We start from the raw sequence: 8,851 nt of genomic DNA, 5'->3' as shown, positions 1-8,851 counted from the left end.
TGATCTCAACTATAATGAAAATAATTCATGCTTATTTTACCCCAAAAAACAATAAATAGGTATTGTTTCATGTAAATGAATTTTATTCACCATACATTCCAAGATTACGTGTAAAACTAGTGGTAATGAGTTGGAATTAAGTTGTTGAGGTGTAAAATAGAATTGGGTGATCATTTATACTTTATGCTTTATTAATAGCCAAAACAGACCGGGTCAATTTTGACCCAGGAGGACAACTACTGCGATTATTGGCTGCCATTAAAAAAAAAATTGAAACGGTTTCAAAACTGACTAAACTTTGACTTATACCAGTCTGTGATAACTCATCAACATATGTCCCTGTTGATCAACTGTTACTGTTAACATAATTCATAATTTCAGCTTTTTTTAACTCAGACATTCGGTATAATTTCATGTGTTTTTTTGACCAACTATTAAAAAATTAAGTGTAAAACTAGTGGTAATAGGTTGGAAAGAAGATGTAACAGAATTGGGTGATAATTTATACTTCATGCTTTATAAACTGGCAAAACAGACCGGGTCAATTTTGACAACAAGTGCATGATCGACAGGAGGAAAACACAAGGGTTAAGAAAGCTGTGAACGTGCACTTATCCCAACTATGTACACCTGGCTTGACGTAGCTTCACCTTTTCATCCTGGCTCGGCAAACGTGCAACTGATTAAGCCGCGATGAGCGGATCACACTAAGTCAAGCTGCGATTTTTCAGTTATCCTGAATTTCTTCATTCTACTATTGTGCAATAGCACCCACGTTCTCACATTTCTCAGTCAAAATCCAAAATTAAACCAGCAATAACTTTTTTAGGGCCACTTGGAGACAGCTGAACATTGACATATCTCCTTTTAGGATGATATGACAAACGTGTTAGTGAACAGTTGCTTCCCCCCGCCTTTTTTTTAGTCACTTTATTTTTATAGCACTGTTACGTCCCGCAGCTAGGGGTATCAGGACAAACATAAAACCAGGTGTAATTGGTATTTGAAGGGATATTTATTTCAGAATCAGGCAAAACTTAAGAGCTTACGAACAGGAAAAATTGGCCGATGGGTGCTGTGGAAATCAAAAACAGAATATAACAAAACGAGATCCTCAAAAGGAAGACTATTTATGCAAACAAAACTTAAATACTTGGTAAAACACAAACACAATACTCACAGCACCCCTGAACCTAATGTGACTATACAAGACAAACCTGTTAATGATAGATAATTATCGATCCCAAAAAAAGGGGAAATAACGGTGTTGCAGCAGCAAAGGTGGAATCAGTTTTTAAAGCTCAAACCCACTTCCTCACTCTCTAACATTTTACAAACAAACCTGGTTTGACAGCTGTCCTCAGCTGCAATCAATCAGGCTTTTTAAGATGGAGGCAGCCTTCCTCCATTGGCCGGTCAGTGGTGGCATGCCGCAACAATCAGCTTCCTCCTCCAGGAACTGGGCGGGACTTCCCTTGTCCATCCAATCCTCAGCATGGGATTGCACAGCCTGCTTTGCATCTCACATAGCACACTCAATTAAACACACACTTGAGCACCTTTCAAACAAATGAAGTTTAGCAAACGTTTATTCAGGAAGACGTCTATGCTTCTCTTTTATTGGGCTGGCCCAAGACAAGCCCGTCTCTGGTGTGTGGCAGTCAACCGAGGTTCCAGCACACTGCTGCATTTAAAGGGAGAGTATAATTAGTCAATGAGCACCAGCTGTGTCAATCAACACACCTGGACCCTGGCACCGCTCTCATGAGCCATCCCCACACCTCTCTGCCCTGCCTGCTGAATGAAAACCATGCAGCAAACCATGCACACCTCCACAGGTAAAAATAGTCAGATGTTAATAAAACAAATCATAATGATCAACAGTAAATTGCTGATAAGACAAAATGGGGAACAATAAAACATGATAATAATAAAGTATAAATAATTAGAAAACACTAGAAGAAAACCAGACTAAGGCTACATCCACACTAATTTGTTGTTGTTTTAAAACACATTACTTTTGCTACCTTTAGGAACCCCTAAAACAGAGACTTTTGAAAGTTTTTAGTTTGAAAACTCCGGGATTGCCTTTAAGTCTGGGCAGGTGGAAACAGAGACATTTGAAAACGATGACGCAGACACCCACGTTCGCTTCCCGACGTGTCCTTGCCTGATTTGTCATATCACGCGAACCTTTTCCGGAAGAAAACAAATGACATTAGCCTTGACTACCAAGGGTTAATTTAACATGGATAACAAGTTACAGGCGTTGATGACCTTATTGCATTCTTCTGAGCGGGTTCGTATGATATCGTACGAAATTACGCCAACTGGACACGTGACAGTTACGGTGGCCAGTCACGTGACAGTTGAGGTCAGCCACAGAAAGGTGGCTGTGATGCAGGTGTGTGCATGGGTGAGGGAGACGCAGTACCAAGTCATTAACGACCGTTGTGTTGTGAAGGCCAAAGTAAGTAATGCAATAACGTCTTTAATCAACCTAACCTTAACTGTATGATATCATTGTGATACTCAAGGTGTAGCCAAGTGACTCTCAATAGTTCTTTTTTTCATTTCAAAGACCAAACAAGACAGAATTTTCCCTCGTAGATCCTGGTTGAGCTTTGCCAACCACAAGCACCTCCTTTCCTCTGATAACTTCTTACATTCCTCTCCCTGGTTTTTAATAAACCAGGGGGAGTCTGACCTATTGGTACAACCTAAAACACGGCAATAATTAACCATTTTCCTTAACGCCTTTCGGGATCTACTTCAGTGCCTGTGCTTTGTTGTGATGCGGAGTACCTCCAACATGGCGACTTCTGGTGTGTTGACGCGTCGTACTGTAACATACTGATACATACTGTATGTGCCACATGGCCAAACGCCTCAATGGTTAATTGTTACCACTTCAATCAGGAAGTAAGCACTATAAAAAGACCACAGGTGAGCACCTTTTTTTTTCTATATAGTTTTTCTGCAATTTTCTTTTTCAGTTTACTGTTTTTTTGTGAGCATGTTTTTGTTCAGTCCGATGTAAACATATCTGCTGTGCATATGTTGCACTGACTTGTTTGATACAGCATGTGTGTGTATCTGCAAATATGTCTGTGCATGTAAACAATCTGAAGAATTTTCTACAATTTGAACTATTTTAGCATTATGGCAAAGCATACTAAAGATGAGCGTGCTTTTCATTACGCCCAACAGTGTGTAGTTGGTTAGACAAAAATCTGGTAATATGAATGAAGTGTGTGCCATGTGGTGCAAAAGTTTGATTTTGATAATGTTATATATAGTTTTGGTTGCAGTGCTTCATTTTGCAGGATATATGAGGTATTTTGCAGTTTGGGTGTGTGGTTTTGTGAATTGTGTTAAGTATTTTGATAAAACCAGCCTTGTTTGCAAAATTGTGTTTTAGCAATTGGAAAAAAAATGTAACCATAGTCCATAATCCACCAGAGTTTAGAATTCCAACACAAAGAAAGCGGAAGTGGAACGTCAAGGATATATACTACCGTGAGGTGACGGTCATGACAGCGGTTGTGTCACCAAAATAGTATTTATTATTTTATTTATTAATTAGTTAAGGTTAGAAAAGTTTATGGTTTGGGTTAAAACACTGGTACCCTTAAGTAGTACTTCCAGGACACAAACACCCATTTCTTGGGTGAAAGTCTTGTGTTTTCCCCAGGACACAAGTCTGTTCCCCCGCTTGAAAGCCCTGTGTTTTGGGATTCAAAACATTCATATGCTAGGTGCTCCGGTCACAACTACTACGGCCACTAGTGGTTGCTGCCTTACAGCAGCCGTCAATGTGTGGATTACAGTAATAATATGTGGAATACATACGAAAACGCAGCTATATGGTTCATGAGATAGCCTGCTGACCTTGTTGTCTATGCTAGCAACTGTTTTGCAGCATTTCTTGAGGCTACTACTACCTACGTGCGCAGGAGGCAAACTATCATATATACATATATATATATATATGCACGGTGCATTGTGAATGCACTGCACTAGTATAGTATATATAAACGGTGCTAAAACACTTGTGAGGCCGGATATCATTTTATGTTGTTTTGAAATGAAAACATTCATATCTTCAGCTCCTCTCAGATCCTCTGAAAGGCTGTTCCAGCAGCTTGGAGTGGAATAGCCGTAAGCAGCATCTCCAAATGTTTTGGATTTGGTTCGTAACGTGTGCTCTTCTCAAGGTTAGTCAGCACTCGTCCAACGGACTCTTTCATTAAATGTAGCTGATTTATTGTAGTCCTCCGTAGATAAGGAAGTGCCACAAAAATACTCTGTTACAAGTAAAAGTGCTGCATTGAAAATGTTACTTAAGTAAAAGTATGCAAGTATAATCAAGAAAATGTACTTAAAGTATCAAAAGTAAAAGTACTCAATGCAGAAAAACCCTCACATTTTAGAAACTGGAAACGATCCAAACTGTTCTGTTAATCAACTAAGTGTTTAATCGGCTAATCATTTCAGCTGGACTTGTAAACTACCCAACTTATATTGTTGGGTAGTTTAATTTATAATAAAACATCGTATTTTATAAACTACATGTGTTTTCTGTGCAAAAATCTTAATTTGTAAAGTAACTAGTAACTAAAGATGTAGTGGAGTAAAAAGTACAATATTTATCTCTGAAATGAAATGGAGTAGAAGTAGTAAGTGGCATGGAAATTAAAGACTCAAGTAAAATACCTCAAATGTGTATGTATTTGTATGTATGTACAGGTGCTAGTCATATAATTAGAATATCATGAAAAAGTTGATTTATTTCAGTAATTCCATTGAAAAAGTGAAACTTGTATAATGTATGTATAATTCATTCCACACAGACTGATATATTTCAAGTGTTTATTTCTTTTACTTTTGATGATTAGAACTGACAACTAATGAAAACCCCAAATTCAGTATCTCAGAAAATTTGAATATTGTGACAAGGTTCAATATTGAAGACACCTGGTGCCACACTCTAATCAGCTAATTAACTCAAACGTCTGCAAAGGCCTTTAAATGGTCCCTCAGTCTAGTTCTGTAGGCTACACAATCATGGGGAAGACTGCTGACGACCATTGACACCTTGCACAAGGAGGGCAAAACACAAAAGAGGCTGGCTGTTCACAGAGCTCCGTGTCCAAGCACATTAATAGAGAGGCGAAGGGAAGGAAAAGATGTGGTAGAAAAAAGTGTACAAGCAATAGGGCTAACCACACCGTGGAGAGGATTGTGAAACAAAACCCATTCAAAAATGTGGAGGAGATTCACAAAGAGTGGACTGCAGCTGGAGTCAGTGCTTCAAGAACCACCACGCACAGACGTATGCAAGACATGGGTTTCAGCTGTCGCATTCCTTGTGTCGAGCCACTCCTGAACAAGACACAGCGTCAGAAGCGTCTCCCCTGGACTAAAGACAAAAAGGACTGGACTGCTGCTGAGTGGTCCAAAGTTATGTTCTCTGATGAAAGTACATTTTGCATTTCCTTTGGAAATCAAGGTCCCAGAGTCTGGAGGAAGAGAGGAGAGGCACAGAATCCACGTTGCTTGAAGTCCAGTGTAAAGTTTCCACAGTCAGTGATGGTTTGGGGTGCCATGTCATCTGCTGGTGTTGGTCCACTGTGTTTTCTGAGGTCCAGGGTCAACGCAGCTGTCTACCAGGAAGTTTTAGAGCACTTCATGCTTCCTGCTGCTGACCAACTTTATGCAGATGCAGATTTCATTTTCCAACAGGACTTGGCACCTGCACACAGTGCCAAAGCTACCAGTACCTGGTTTAAGGACCATGGTATCCCTGTTAATTGGCCAGCAAACTCACCTGACCTTAACCCTATAGAAAATCTATGGGGTATTGTGAAGAGGAAGATGCGATACGACAGACCCAACAATGCAGAAGAGCTGAAGGCCACTATCGGAGCAACCTGGGCTCTCGTAACACCACAGACTGATCGACTCCATGCCACGCCGCATTGCTGCAGTAATTCAGGCAAAAGGAGCCCCAACTACGTATTGAGTGCTGTACATGCTCATATTTTTCATGTTCATACTTTTCAGTTGGCCAACATTTCTAAAAATCATTTTTTGGATTGGTCTAAGTAATCTAATTTTCGGAGATACTGAATTTGGGATTTTCATTAGTTGTCAGTTATAATCATTAAAAGAAATAAACACTTGAAATATATCAGTCTGTGTGGAATGAATGTATACATTATACAAGTTTCACTTTTGGAATGGAATTACTGAAATAAATCAACTTTTTCATGATATTCTAGTTATATGACCAGCACCTGTACTTACCCTAGTCATACTTCCAGGTCATGTGACCTCTGCTTTCAACCGTTTAAGTTTGAAGAAGGTACTTAGCTGATTACAAACTACATTCTCTAAACCGTTTGCTTAAAAAGGGGCGATTTGAAATTGGTCTCAAATAGCTGGGTGTCAAAAGGTGTGTCCAGGTTCTCTTTCTTTAAAAGAGGTTTTACTAGAGTGGTTTTCAAATCAGTGGGGAAGACACCGTCAGGAGTGATTTTACTATGGCAAGGATGTCTTCAGATACAGAATTAAAAATAGTTTTAAAAAGGAAGGTAGGAATTGGGTTAGGGGAACATGTGTAAGGTTTCACTTCTGTTACTACTTTCCTGAGAGTTTCAGCATCAACCGGGTAAAACTCTGTAGAGACAAATATAAAAGGTAAAAGTTCTGTATGCTTGTTCTGCTGACAGATACCAGTTCCATGTTAATTATGTTCTCCCTGAAGTAGGCAGCAAAATTCCAAGAAGAAGCTTGATACTATGATCACCTGTAGGATTTACCAGAGAATCTACTTAAAAAGCAGTCTGGGATTGTGAATATTGGTGTTTATCAAATTGGAGATGCTTGCCGTGATGTTCAAATAGCCTTGAATTATGGTTAAAATGATTAACTAAGTCTTCACAGGATGACGGTAAGATGTTATTTTTGCAGGTTGAAATACATGATGTGAGAGTTGCTACTTCAGGGGGTAATGCAGCGTTTTTTGATTACACATTATGTAGTACTTGACAGAGAATGATGCAAACACACAGTGGTGGTCAGACAGAGCCAGATCAGTGACAGAAGATATATTCATGTTAAGACTATATCATTAAAAATACATTTAGATGATCATAGCGACCACTTTCACATTTTCACATTGTTTTCATGTTGTCATTTGATACATTGTTATTATAAAGAAATATAGATTTTAGCCACTCCAGTATATTGAGTATTGACAGTGCAGTGGGTAATGAAAGTGAGAAGCATAGCACAAAGTATGGAGGTGAGAGAATTAATTAAGTCATATGTGGGGACTAGTTATTAATTTAAAGGCAAAGGTCTACTTATTCAAGAATAGAAATGTCCCTCCAGATACTTTCTGCGCTGAGGTCTGTAACCAACCTTGTCTGCTAAAAATACATTTATATAACCCAAATTTGCAACAGCAAATACGTTTTAAAAAGAGACATAATGCCACCAGGATTACAGTTTCCATACATTCTGTAATTTATTTGAAGAATAATTCACAGGAAACATTTTTAATTTATGTGTATGTCAAGTTGTAAAATGTTGATATTGAAAATATTAGCAAAATACGGAGCCCCTGAAGAGACATGGGGCATTTTTTTCCTTATGCGCACAAGACACTTTCTGGTGTGCACGAGAAAACAATCTGACAATAGATTTCATTTTTTTCACCCTACAATATCCACTTGTGGCAACCAAAGCATTATTTATTATGGTTAATTTATTGACATTTAACAGAAACTCCAAGCTTTTCTTAACCTGAAAGATCCCCAGTCAGTCTCGGGTATCAGAGTGCTGCCTTTTGAATGCCCACCATCCACCCAGACCAGCTCCCTACGACTCGCATGCGGTACTTAAAAGCGCTTCCAACACAAGAAAAAATGTTGCCAGGGAACATGATCCAGGCAGCAATCACATTCCCTTTGAAACACAATGATGAAAACAAATCAGTAGTATATACACGTAATTTCTAGGAAATGGTGTCACCGTAACCATGAGTTTCTGTCATGTTAATAGCACCAGCACAAGGGAGCCAGTTTTGTTCTGGAGTCCTCGAAAAAACACACACACACACACATGCACACATGTATTGTATGCTTGCATAATGTACAGAATAGTTTCAATTACAATACAAATGATATAAATGAAAATAACGACAATAATCTTATTCCATTTCGATGCTGTTCTTGGTGTACAATTGCAATTGCCTATGGCTGAAATGAGAGCGGGTTTTGCAAATGTGTTGTGTTATTGTTATTGTCATCAGGCAGCAATAAGCCTTTTTGAATGAATACATCGACAGAAACAGATATGATGGCCAGCGAGGGCATGAAGAAGAATAATTATTGAGAAGATGGAAAGCAAATTACAATAAACATGACGATCATGATGAATAATGATGCTTGAGGGGAAGATGATGAGGATGATGACAATTCCTGGAACAGCAGGTCTGCACACGGAAGCCTGCTCTCTTCTCAAGAACTTGCACTTAATCATAGTCATCTGCATGAGCCGAGAAACTCACATATCAGAGTCATGACTCTAATCAGTGTGTGCTATGACAAAAGTTTATTTTGAAAAGCCCTTGGCTCACACCACACACACACACACACACACACACACACACACACACACACACACACACACACACACACAAGAAGCCTACCCATGCTTCCAAGAGCCCTGTATCACACTGTGATAATGCGTCTTAGCAATCACCATAACATGCTGACACACTTCTACTGTATACCATACGCCTCTATGTGCACTCTAACCTTTCAACTTTAGCCATGGGTAA

This window comes from Sander vitreus, chromosome 11, assembly GCF_031162955.1.
Source record: "Sander vitreus isolate 19-12246 chromosome 11, sanVit1, whole genome shotgun sequence".
In the NCBI taxonomy this organism is placed as follows: Eukaryota; Metazoa; Chordata; class Actinopteri; order Perciformes; family Percidae; genus Sander; species Sander vitreus.
Note: the sequence above shows the minus strand (reverse complement) of the source record.